General features: G+C 47.5%; 1 protein-coding gene across 1 annotated transcript in view; it reads right to left on the bottom strand.

Moving 5' to 3' along the window:
- Positions 1-14,064, bottom strand: part of AZIN1 (antizyme inhibitor 1) — a 45,953-nt gene that overhangs the window by 19,330 nt on the left and 12,559 nt on the right. The window lies entirely within an intron of this gene.

The raw sequence follows: 14,064 nt of genomic DNA, 5'->3' as shown, positions 1-14,064 counted from the left end.
TACAGTACTTAGTGCTTCCCTATTAGCTGGATGGCCACAAGTGGTCATATGACCCAGTCCATGACTACTTTCTTGTGAATGCAGTGAGAACTCAAGGGACCACATTGCCAACAAGCCAAAGTGTACTAGAGGAGCATCTAATAGACCACCCAGTTAGTCTATTAAATATAATAGATGTCCTAGGAGGGTCTCAACACATCCTTGTATTAACATTTTGAAAACCATTTTAAACCTTATAACTTATAAAGTCTTCGGTTTCTGCGCTGACCAACTTTTTTACGTTAGTCTCCTATGTCACCTCTAGGGTGGTTTAATTTACACCAGCACATTACAGGAAGGGAGGGGAAAAGAAAAAAAAACAAAAAAAACCCCAAAACACGTGCTAATTGGGGGCAGTGTCCGGTTTTACTACCAAGTACCATTTATAAAGTGAATAGCCCATTCTTTTTTTATAGGATGAACTATGTATACCATAAGGGGCTACTCGGCAGGTCTCACTCCTGCCATGGAGCAAAGATCTGGAGGTGAATCCTCAGCACAAGTGCATCAGATTTTGTTATCACCACTTTCATGTTTGGAGTATAAACTGGAAAAAGCTCCAGGCGTATAAGCAAAACATATCCATAGCGTTCTATTCACCCGATCGGGGCAAACATGTGTGTTGTGTTGGGCCAAGTATAAGTCAATATTCTGAGATCAAGCTACTTCAAAACTGTGATAGTGTCCTTTTGTCACAATGGAAGCCTCTGTGTGTGACTGTATGCCTATACACTGGGATATGGCATAGCCCACAGTCAGGGATGTAGAGCTGCAAACTGGAAGTGCCCCCTCTAATATATGAGCAGTACCTCTTGCACATTTAAATACATCTGTACACCATAATATACCGCAATCTTACAGAATGAATTATACACCACGGTACTGCAAAATCACTAATATATCTGATACTAACTGTAAACTCTAATTAGGCATCGCATTTCTGGCTCTAAAGGAGTTAATAAAGGATTGACAGGACATTTGTCCATCAGGTCCAAAACATCAGTAAAAAGAAGGGAATTTTGTTTACTTACCGTAAATTCCTTTTCTTCTAGCTCCAATTGGGAGACCCAGACAATTGGGGTGTATAGCTTATGCCTCCGGAGGCCACACAAAGTATTACACTAAGGCTCTGTGCGCACTGGGAAGTGGAATTTTCTTGAGAAAATTCCGCATGCCCTCAAAGATTACCGCACCCGCGGTAAAAAACCGCGGGAAACCGCACCCGAAAACCGCATGCGGTTTGCCGCGGTTTGCTGCGGTTTTACCGCGGTATTATTCGCGGTATTGCCGCGGTTTTGCCGCGTGCGGGTTGGGATGTGCTTTATTGCATTCAATGCAATAAAGCACATTGAAGAAAAAAAAAAAAAAAAAAAAAAAAGTCATTTAATTCTGAGAGTAGATAGACAGAAGAATAGATAGAGGGATAGATAGACAGACAGAGGGATAGATAGATAGAGAGATAGATGACAGATCGCTGCATTTCCCACGGTCGGCAGTGAGTTCACATTACCGGCCGTGGGAAATGACCGGTAATTACCTCTGCAGTCTGCTGCTTTCATTCAGCCTGTGTCTGACAGTCGCGGCTGGATGGAAGCAGCGCTGGACGTCGGACCTGGATTACGCCGGAGCTTTGGTGCGGGAGGGGTTAATAAAATGGTGAACGAGGCTTGTTTGTTTTATTTAAAATAAAGGATTTTTCTGTGTGTGTGTTTTATTCACTTTACTTACGGGTTGATCATGTCAGCTGTCACATAGACGCTGCCATGATCAAGCCTGGGGTTAATGGCGGTGGTCCCCCACCATCATTAACCCCTTGTATTACCTTGTCACCACTGCTACACGGTGGCAAGAAGAGCCGAGGACACGCCGGCAGTGCCGCATATTGCATGCGACAGTGCCGGGGCAGCTGCGGCTGATATTCTCGGCTGCCGGAGGGGGAGTGAGGCGGGGGACATTATCCCTGCCCCTCTCCCTCCCCAGCCTGAGAATACCGGGCCGCCGCTGTGTGCTTACCTCGGCTGGAAGGTGAATATGCAGCGGAGCCCACGTTCTTTTTTTTCTATATTTCCGTTTTCTTTCTATGTGTGTTCTATGTGTCTGTGTCTATGTGATCTGTGTCTGTGATGTGTTCTGTGTCTGTGATGTGTGTGTGTTTACTCTGCACGACTTCCTGTTCCTGTAATGACATCACTTCCCTGCAAAACCGCAAGCAAGTGATGCACATTACCGGAGGTAAACCGCGAAATACCGCAGGGAATAACGCAGGAAAACGCAGTGAACCGCACAGAATTTGCTGCCTGCGTTATTCCCTGCGGGATTTCATGATTAACATTGAGTCAATGGAGGGAAATCCCGCAGCGATGTGCGGAAAAGAAGTGACATGCACTTGTTTTTGCTGCGGGATTTCCGCAGCAAAACACGCAGCTGTCAAATTCCGCCCAGTGCGCACAGGATTTTTTTTCTCCATAGGCTTTGCTGGTGATTCACTGCAGAGATGTTATCAACATTTTCTGCAGCGAAACATGCAGCAAATCCGCGGCAAAATCCGCGAAAAATCCGGTAAGTGCGCACATAGCCTAAAAGTGTAAAGCCCCTCCACTTCAGCCTATACACCCCCCGTACTGCTACGGGCTCATCAGTTTTGGTGCAAAAGCCCGAAGGAGGAAAAAATTATAAACTGGTTTAAAGTAAATTCAATCCGAAGGAATATCGGAGAACTGAAACCATTTAACATGAACAACATGTGTTATACAAAAACAGGGGCGGATGCTGGGTCTCCCAATTGGAGCTAGAAGAAAAGGAATTTACGGTAAGTAAACAAAATTCCCTTCTTCTTGGTCGCTGCTTATTGGGAGACCCAGACAATTGGGACGTCCAAAAGCAGTCCCTGGGTGGGTAAATAATACCTCATAATAGAGCCGTAACGGCTCCGTCCTACAGGTGGGCAACTGCCGCCTGAAGGACTCGCCTACCTAGGCTGGCATCTGCCGAAGCATAGGTATGCACCTGATAGTGCTTCGTGAAAGTGTGCAGGCTCGACCAGGTAGCTGCCTGACACACCTGCTGAGCCGTAGCCTGGTGTCGCAAGGCCCAGGACGCTCCCACGGCCCTGGTAGAATGGGCCTTCAGTCCTGAGGGAACCGGAAGCCCCGAGGAACGGTAAGCTTCGAGAATTGGTTCCTTGATCCACCGAGCCAGGGTTGACTTGGAAGCTTGTGTCCCTTTACGCTGACCAGCGACAAGGACAAAGAGTGCATCCGAGCGGCGCAGGGGCGCCGTTCGAGAAATGTAGATCTTGGCGGACGTAGGTTTCCTAGCCTGTCTCATAGTGGCAATGACCTGTTGAGATAATCCTGAAGACGCTAGGATCCAGGACTCAATGGCCACACAGTCAGGTTGAGGGCCGCAGAATTCAGATGGAAAAACGGCCCTTGAGACAGCAAATCTGGTCGGTCTGGCAGTGCCCACGGTTGGCCGACCGTGAGATGCCACAGATCCAGGTACCACGACCTCCTCGGCCAGTCTGGAGCGACGAGGATGACGCGGCGGCAGTCGGCCCTGATCTTGCGTAACACTCTGGGCAACAGTGCCAGAGGAGGAAACACATAAGGAAGCCGAAACTGCGACCAATCCTGAACTAAGGCGTCTGCCGCCAGAGCTCTGTGATCTTGAGATCGAGCCATGAATGTTGGGACCTTGTTGTTGTGCCGTGACGCCATTAGGTCAACGTCCGGCATCCCCCAGCGGCAACAGATCTCCTGAAACACGTCCGGGTGAAGGGACCATTCCCCTGCGTCCATGACCTGGCGACTGAGAAAGTCTGCTTCCCAGTTTTCTACGCCCGGGATGTGAACTGCGGATATGGTGGATGCTGTGGCTTCCACCCACAGCAGAATCCGCCGGACTTCCTGGAAGGCTTGCCGACTGCGTGTCCCACCTTGGTGGTTGATGTAAGCCACCGCTGTGGAGTTGTCCGACTGAATTCGGATCTGCTTGCCTTCCAGCCACTGCTGGAACGCTTTTAGGGCAAGATACACTGCCCTGATCTCCAGAACATTGATCTGAAGTGAGGACTCTTGCTGAGTCCACGTACCCTGAGCCCTGTGGTGGAGAAAAACTGCTCCCCACCCCGACAAACTCGCGTCCGTCATGACCACCGCCCAGGATGGGGGTAGGAAGGATTTCCCCTTCGATAATGAAGTGGGAAGAAGCCACCACCGAAGGGAAGCTTTGGTTGCCTGAGAGAGGGAAACGTTCCTGTCTAGGGACGTCGGCATCCTGTCCCACTTGCGTAGGATGTCCCATTGAAGTGGACGCAGGTGAAACTGCGCGAAAGGGACTGCTTCCATTGCTGCCACCATCTTCCCCAGGAAGTGCATGAGGCGCCTCAAGGGGTGTGACCGACCTTGAAGGAGAGATTGCACCCCTGTCTGTAGTGAACGCTGTTTGTCCAGCGGAAGCTTCACTATCGCTGGAAGAGTATGAAACTCCATGCCAAGATATGTCAGCGATTGGACCGGTGTCAGATTTGACTTTGGAAAATTGATGATCCACCCGAAACTCTGGAGAATCTCCAGAGTAACGTTGAGGCTGTGTTGGCATGCCTCTTGAGAGGGTGCCTTGACCAGCAGATCGTCTAAGTAAGGTATCACTGAGTGACCCTGAGAGTGGAGGACCGCAACTACTGTAGCCATGACCTTGGTGAAAACCCTTGGGGCTGTCGCCAGGCCGAACGGCAGTGCCGCGAACTGAAGGTGTTCGTCTCCTATGGCGAAGCGCAAGAAGCGCTGATGCTCTGGAGCAATTGGTACGTGGAGATAAGCATCCTTGATATCGATCGATGCTAGGAAATCTCCTTGGGACATTGAGGCGATGACGGAGCGGAGGGATTCCATCCGGAACCGCCTGGTCCTTACGTGTTTGTTGAGCAGTTTTAGGTCCAAAACAGGACGGAAGGACCCGTCCTTCTTTGGAACCACAAACAGGTTGGAGTAGAAACCGTGGCCCTGTTGCTGAAGAGGAACCGGGACCACCACTCCTTCTGCCTTCAGAATGCCCACCGCCTGCAGAAGAGCCTCGGCTCGCTCGGGAGGCGGAGATGTTCTGAAGAATCGAGTCGGAGGACGAGAGCTGAACTCTATCCTGTAACCGTGAGACAAAATGTCTCTCACCCAACGGTCTTTTACTTGTGGCAGCCAGGTGTCGCAAAAGCGGGAGAGCCTGCCACCGACCGAGGATGCGGTGTGAGGAGGCCGTAAGTCATGAGGAAGCCGCCTTAGTAGCGGCACCTCCGGCGGTCTTTTTAGGGCGTGATTTAGACCGCCATGCGTCGGAGCTCCTCTGATCCTTCTGAGGCCTTTTGGACGAGGAGAATTGGGACCTGCCCGCACCCCGAAAGGACCGAAACCTCGACTGTCCCCTCCTCTGTTGGGGTGTTTTTGGTTTGGCCTGGGGTAAGGATGTTTCCTTTCCCTTGGATTGTTTGATGATTTCATCCAATCTCTCACCAAACAAACGGTCGCCAGAAAATGGCAATCCAGTTAAGCACTTTTTGGAAGCCGAATCTGCCTTCCATTCCCGCAGCCACAAGGCCCTGCGTATTGCCACCGAATTGTCGGCTGCAACCGCCGTACGGCTCGCAGAGTCCAGGACAGCATTAATAGCGTAGGACGCAAATGCCGACGTTTGAGAGGTTATAGACGCCACCTGCGGCGCAGACGTACGTGTGAGTGCGTCAATTTGCGCCTGACCAGCTGAGATAGCTTGGAGTGCCCATACGGCTGCGAATGCTGGAGCAAAAGACGCGCCGATAGCTTCATAGATGGATTTCAACCAGAGCTCCATCTTCCACTGCAACTATGGATCTAGCCGCAAGTCTGGAGATTGGAGGATCCACCTTGGGACACTGAGTCCAGCCCTTGACCACGTCAGGGGGGAAAGGGTAACGTGTATTCTTAAGGCGCTTGGAAAAACGCTTATCTGGACAAGCTCGGTGTTTCTGGACTGCCTCTCTGAAGTCAGAGTGGTCCAGAAACATACTCTTTGTACGCTTGGGAAACCTGAAACGGAATTTCTCCTGCTGAGAAGCTGACTCCTCCACTGGAGGAGCTGAGGGAGAAATATCCAACATTTCATTGATGGACGCAATAAGATCATTCACTATGGCGTCCCCATCAGGAGTATCAAGGTTGAGAGCGGCTTCAGGATCAGAATCCTGATCAGCTACCTCCGCTTCATCATACAGAGAGTCCTCTCGCTGAGACCCTGAACATTGTGATGATGTCGAGGGGATATCATAGCGAGCTCGCTTAATCGGTCTGGGGCTGCGGTCCGTGTCAGAGACCTCACCCTGGGATCTCAGTAAAAACTGCAAACTCCGTCCCTGTCACCTGGACAGTGTTAACAGGTGGTTCTCCCTGGGCCGCCCTTAGCAGAGGCTCCGGCTGAGAAAGTGCCACAGGGGCCGAGCATTGCACACAATGAGGGTCAGTGGAACCTGCCGGCAGTATAGCCGTACATGCTGCACAGGCAGCATAGTAAGTCTGTGCTTTGGCACCCTTGCTATTTGTGGACGACATGCTGTTGTCTCCTCTGAGCAATACAGGAGGGTATATAGACAAAAATCAACAGTGCACCATACAGTGTAAAGTATAGTCTATAATCATGTAATCTATAAGTACACTTCTGCACTAGTGGGGCCAGCACCACAGGTGCTGCTTACCGCCTCTGGACTGCAAGGCTTCTAATATCTTAGCCATAGTCTCCTGAGGAGAGGAGGGAGCCGTGGGCGTGACCCAGAAAAGTGCGGGAACTGGTGCCCCACTGTGCAGAGTGAGGGGGGTGGAGTATGCAAAGCATGCTCCAGCCCTCAGTGCTGCCGTCCTGTACAGCGTCCCGCCCTTCCCCTGACTGGCAGGGCTGGGGGTGGGAAGAAAACGAGACTAGGCCGCAAAAGCCGGGGACTCGAGTTATAAGCGCGGCCGCCGTATAAGCGCGGTCGGCGCGGAAGTCCCCGGCGCACTAACAGTCCCAGCCGCGCCGCAGTGATAACAATGGCAGCGGCGGTCAGCGCGGCAGTCCCCCTACACGAACACACTCAGCGACGCTGAAGTGTGTAATGGCACAAACGCAGTCAGCGCTGCTGTCCCCGGTGCACTAGCACACCCAGCAATGCTGGAGTGTTGCTGTGCGCGGTCCCCACGGGGACACAGAGTACCTCAAAGTAGCAGGGCCATGTCCCTGAACGATACTCGGCTCCTATCCAGCATGGTCCTCAGGAGCTGTGGATGGAGCACGGTCTCCTGTGCCTGGAGACCGAAAGGATCCCACTTCACCCAGAGCCCTAATTGAGGGATGGGGAAGGAAAGCAGCATGTGGGCTCCAGCCTCCGTACCCGCAATGGATACCTCAACCTTAACAACACCGCCGACAAGAGTGGGGTGAGAAGGGAGCATGCTGGGGGCCCTGTTATGGGCCCTCTTTTCTTCCATCCGACATAGTCAGCAGCTGCTGCTGACTAAGCTGTGGAGCTATGCGTGCATGTCTGACCTCCTTCGCACAAAGCATAAAAACTGATGAGCCCGTAGCAGTACGGGGGGTGTATAGGCTGAAGGGGAGGGGCTTTACACTTTTAGTGTAATACTTTGTGTGGCCTCCGGAGGCATAAGCTATACACCCCAATTGTCTGGGTCTCCCAATAAGGAGCGACAAAGAAGTTCACTTTTTAAAGTGTCACGAGATGCTGCGAAGCAGCACACAAGATACACACCATCACTGTTCAGATGAGCATCACATTTACACAATCACTCACAGTCTAAATTCTTAGGAACAGCTTTAAAAACACTATAAAGCAAAGCAGTAATAAACGTCGAGTATTTTAATTGCAGAATGTAAAGGAAAAAAAACAAGTTTTTAAATTGCAACCAGATGAGCATCGAAATTATCAGATTTTTTTTTTATCACATGCAAAAACCCTGCAAACTAGACATAACCATAAAGGGAATTATGAAGGACAGTGCGCCCATAATATTAGGCTCGGACCCTCCACCATATACTTCCGATCTACAATGTACCCAAAACATGACAGTTTGTAACAGATTGCAGATTTTGAATGATAAAGTGACAAATCCTGAAATCATCCAAATGCTTAAAGAGTTAATCAGAGGAGACTATGGGGAGACTATGGTAAAAATAAACTTCTGACGGGGCACAGTATGAAGTGGTGAGTCGACAAAGTGCTGTGACTGTGAGGTTACATAAGCTACTACGGTATTACAGACATACCATTCATTCAAAGTAGTCAGCTAAGGCTACTTTCACACATCAGTTTTCTGTATTCAGGCAGTCCTTTTTTTTCCTGATCCAACGGATCCTGAAAAAAAAGTGAAAACCGTATCCACCGGATCCGTTTTTTTAACGGATCCGTTATGCTGGATCAGTTAAAAAACGGATCCGGTGGATCCGTTTTGCATCCGTTTTTGCATCCTTTTCGTCCGGTTTTTGGCTGGATTCGTTTTGTTAATTACATTGGAGCATGCTCAGTTTAGAAAAACGGATCCGGCGGCCGCATCCGTTTTTTACCGCATTACGCCGGATCCGGCGTCCATAGGCTTCTATTGTAAAACACGCCGTATCGCGCCGGATCCGGCACGATGCGTTTTTTTTGCCGGACAAAAAAACGTTGCAAGCTACGTTGCCTCCGGCCGCCGCTTTAACTAATTTTGCCGCATCCGGAAAAAAACGGATGCAATGCAAAGCCATCCGGTACAATCCGGTAACAATGCAAGTCTATGGGGAAAAAACGGATGCGGTACCGGATCCGTTTTACCCGTTTTTTTCCGGATTGAACCTGATGGCAAAAAACTGATGTGTGAAAGTAGCCTTAGCGATACCCGCAAATGCAGGAGCAGAAGGATGATCTTAGTGCTTTATAAATTACAAACTCCCCCACCCAAATTAAAAAAAAAAAAAAAAAAAAAGGAAGTGGCAAAGTGGGTTTCCTCTATCAAAACACAGCTGAATGACAAACCGAAGAAACCAGATGCACAACTCACAACAGCAGTGGCATGAGACAATTATCTGCAGATTTACAAGTCTAAGACGGCCGGCAAATCAGGCTCATGCCAAGCAAGCAAATAAGCAATGAAGTGGATGAAGATGCCAAATATGAGGGGAACAGGCAACAAGTGACTGGAAAGCATGCAATGACCACAGATGTCAGAAATCTGCTCCCCTGCCGATTATATAGAGAGGTGTTGGCTTTACCTCAGACATTTACAATGCCCATCAGCTGCCATGCTGCACAGAGATGTATGGATGAGATGCCTGTGCACTCCCGGCCCATCAGACGGAGAGTGAAACTGTACAAGAGACTGTCTACATTGTTAATTTAATGACAGGAAAAAGAAAAAAAACTAGATTGGGCTGGTCCAGACCGGAAACAAATCCCTCACCCCACCCTGCATTCCCTCTATTTGCACTGTTGCCACCAACACTGGCGGCATCATGCACACCGACCCAAAAAAAGATGTAAGAATGAAGATCTGACATGGAAAGCCGGCGCCACAGCAGGGCATGAACTTCAGTTAATTGTTCCAGCATCTCTGGATAATGATAACCCTTGATTCACCAAAAAAACAGGCGTGTAGAAAGCCAGGGTGTGCACAACATCCTAACCACTCATAACTCAGCCCTCCTGTTTCCAGTACATCAAAAACCTTAATCTCATTTGTCACAATGGTAAGGGTACCCTTTCACTAAACGGCGTACCAGCGATTCTGACCACAATAACACCTGGTCAGGATTGCTGGTGCGTCGCTACATGGTCGCTGGTGAGCTGTCAATCAGGCAGATCTCACCAGCGACTCTGCGCTTGGTAACCAGGGTAAATAACTGGTAACTAACCAAAGCGCTTTGCTTGGTTATCCGATATTTACCCTTGCTACATGTGCAGGAAGCCAGCGGTAAGCGGTGTACGCTGGTAACCAGTCTAAATAACTGGTAACTAAGCAAAGCGCTTTGCTTTGTTACCCGATATTTACCCTGGTTACCAGCGTACACCGCTTAGCGCTGGCTCCCTGCACACGTAGCCAGGCTACACATTGGGTTACTAAGCAAAGCGCTTTGCTTAGTTACCCGATATTTATCCTGGCTATCAGAGTACGCTGCTTACATAGAGTCGGTGCTCGTTTGTCTCCCGCCGTCAAACACACTGATGCGCGTTGCACAGCAGGAGACCAAAAAGCAAAAAATTAACTAGAACAGTGTGTAGCGATCAGCGATTTCACAAAACCTGTGACTCAGCAGCGATCTCGCTATGTGAGAAGAACCCCTAAATCAAAACTATCTTTTGCAGAACTGCGGTGACCTCCACCTGTTGGGGACATTAAGATCCACTCACAGCATCTATTTGTACTTCGTTACTCTTAATAGAGCAGTGAGTGTAGCTAGTGAGGACTCTGCACAATCACCATGCATTACATTATAGCCACAGAACAGTTTAATGAAGCAGTGTATGTTATACGTCTAAAGTGTTGCAACATTTCAGAGAAAACACTTTAGATCCAGAAAATACAGCACAGATGACTAGTCTGAGGCTTCTCACCCTAGACAGAATGAAGAAAAGCCATCCGGGATCTAGGAAGTTATGCCTCAATTGTTATATGACTGAACACTTACTAAAAACAGACGTCCCTTAAATGTTGAAATCTTGTAGAATTGTAAATGCAGCTCTGAAGTATATACATATGAAGTAGAACAAGAAACGCAAGTATAGCAAACATTCAGTGGGAATCAATGCTTTATACACTTTTTTTTGCACACAAGTTTAACAGATCTCAGTTAGGAACCTACAAAAAAAAAAAAAAAAAAAAAGTGACCAGCCCTCTGCCTCTTGAGGATGCTCTTGTCCATGCATTACATAAATATCTTATGATTGTTGTGTAATCTTTAAACCTGTGAATTTTGGGGGATGATTATTTGCCGGCCTCTAGCCTAAGTGATAACAGCTGACTGTGGGGCTTTGGGTTGCGAGCCACGTCCGACATCTGGATATGTAACCAGTTCTGCTACAATTCCTTTTCTGAAACTGCACTCACATAAAAGTCAGCGTTACAGCACATAATCTCCTTAGACTGCTCAAAGCTGATCACAAACATGTTGCTCCATTAGGTTAACGAGGAGTAACCCAATTACCTTCCTGTCTAGACAATTTATGTAGGCCAGAGAACCACAACACTAATTTGAATGTGCTCCACTATGGAAAGCGTGAAATATGCATAAACTGCTTAAAAAGCATTTCCCAGTCACGGACATCAGGAATATATCTCAGAAATGTTCTCTGCGACTTCCAATAGGTGGCGCTGCACTAGAGTTTGTCTCCTTTCCTGGAGAGACAATTCGTTAAAGGGAAGAAGTCACCTGTAAAAACGCTGCTATTAATCTGCCTACTACTATTACCGAACCACCAGGCCAGAGTCAGGACAGTTTAAAACTTCTGCAGGATAAGAGCATTTCATGTTCCACAGGATCCTAGGAGATAACAGGTCTCCCATATTATAAACAGTTAGATTTTAACCAACACAGTATGTTCAGGACATTTTACAGCAATATCAGAAAGTGAAGGGGGGGGGAGGGGGAAGAAAAAAGTGAATGTTCATCTCCATACAGCTAGGCCTGATGCATAGACTGGGTAAGACCTATGAATGGAGCCGACCATGGAGAAGGTTTGCATAGCCATCGTGGGAGGGCGGGGAATGATTTCTCCAGGCTTGGAACATGTCTGCTTCCACTGAACCTTGCTGTCGGCAGGCAAAGAACTTTAATCCTCCCGGCAGCATTCAGGTTTCAGTCACGTGTGTGCACCAGTTACAGCTGCCTCATTTCATACACAGCGGTGACTGAACTCTGAAGGCTGCCGAGAGGATTAAGGTTAATATTGCCATCTCCAAGATCCTATCCTAGTATGTGGTAGACTATCAAATAGCTCCAATTAGAAATGCAGTATAGTTCTCTTGATAAGACTTACCTCATGTACAGGACATGGCAGCTTAGTTATCCACGGTTATGACAACATACAACTAAATTACTATATGAGAGGACGTAGCCATGAATACCCAAACTGCAATGCCCTGCACATGCGGTAAGAGACGTAGCTAATCAGACCTATACTACATATCTACTTGGTGATATTTGCTAATATTATTGCACCTACTACATACTAGGATAGCATCTTGGAGATGGGAGTCTTTTACTGGCAGTCGAGCAGTGAAGACTGATACATGTAATGGAGCATTGTCCAACATAAAAGTATGGTTTTCTTGAATGATGCAGACTTATTACTACACCTACTACATATTTAGATAGGAAATTAAAGGGTATTCCTATCGCCAAGATCCTACCGGTAGTGGGGTTTAATATACAGGCGTTTGGCAAGTTTTTAACACTTAACCTGGAGATTAATAGCTTGCTTTTTTTTTTTTTTTGCAGGTGACACGTCCCCTTTAATGCTTTAGCTATTTTGTTAATATTCTTTGGCTAGAACACCTGAGGCTTATGAATCACACAAACCTCTCATCCATCTGGGATCACCACTAAAAATAGACCAATGAAGCCTACTACTATTACCGAACCACCAGGCCAGAGAGCCAGGACAGTTTAAAGCTTCTGCAGGATAAGAGCATTTCATGTTCCACAGGATCCTAGGAGATAACAGGACTCCCATATTATAAAACAGCTAGATTTTAACCAACGCAGTATTTTAAGGACATTTTTACAGCAATATCAGAAAGTTAAGGGGGGAGGGAGAAAAAAATTGAATGTTCATCTCCATAGGATAGGGCTGATGCATAGACTGGGTGAGACCTATGAATGGAGCCGACCATGGAGAAGGTTTGCAAAGCCATCATTGGAGGTCGGAGAATGATTTCTCCAGGCTTGGAAAATGTCTGCTTCCACCAGGAACAAAACTACCAAGAAAGTTTTAGGAAACAGACTATGTGTATGCACAATGCAGTAAGGGTAAAAATATGGTCCAAATCAACAAAATCTAGGGATAAACTTTTATCATTATATACATCAATTTTCTTCTATACCTGGTTTCAGTTTCTCATCATCTCCAATGTTTGTTCAAATATAAACTGTTCTCATTCATTAACAGCACTGTTTAGGCGCAGAGGCCAAAAAGCCGGCACAGACGCCAAAAAGCCGGCACAGACGCCAAAAAGCCGGCACAGACGCCAAAAAGCCGGCACAGACGCCAAAAAGCCGGCATAGAGGCAGTCTTGCTCTCCCCTTGAGAAGTGTATACATTATGTTCAGACTTCAGTGACATTGTAGCAATCCATCACAAGTGAATTGTATTCACCTCAGCCAAGAGGTAGTGTAGCATGTGCAGGATAACCACTTTTTTATAATTAGGAAAAAACAATATACATGGAGCATTAAAATACAACATCAAATGACTATATTTACTATGGGGTTTGTCAAGTTTCTGTTGGCGCCAGTTATATCCATGCTGTACTGCATCGCTAAAAATCCGAGGATTATCAATGCGGATGAGTGATGTCTTTCTAGGGTTTGGAGCCACTGTAACTAAAATTGCTCATTTACGCACTGCAAATCCATCCTTAAAGTGGTTCTCTGGGCACACAGTACTGATAGTTTTGTCAGGGTCTGATGACCATCAACCCTGGAAAATCAGCTGTTATTTTCTACAGCAGCAGCTGGATGGAAAGACTTTGAATGGCCCTAGTAACTCCGCTGAGTGCAGCAGCCTCTGGATATGCCCATTCTTTCGGACAGAAGATGATCTGCAGTTGCTGGTGACATCCAGCAGAGGACTCAGCACAGCTCTATGCTAAGTTTTTAGATTTGTTACCAACTGTAAATAGGTGATCGGTAAAGTATGTCAGGTGATTGACTGCTCTATCAACCAAAATCACATTTTACTAAGACATTAAAACAAACAAAATCAGTATCAGTGTTACTATACTTATTCAAATGTGGGTTTTATGACCATGCTTTCTG

Source organism: Anomaloglossus baeobatrachus, chromosome 6, assembly GCF_048569485.1.
Source record: "Anomaloglossus baeobatrachus isolate aAnoBae1 chromosome 6, aAnoBae1.hap1, whole genome shotgun sequence".
Taxonomy (NCBI): Eukaryota; Metazoa; Chordata; class Amphibia; order Anura; family Aromobatidae; genus Anomaloglossus; species Anomaloglossus baeobatrachus.
The sequence above is the reverse complement of the archived record's forward strand: the minus strand, read 5'-3'. Positions and strand labels throughout refer to the sequence as shown.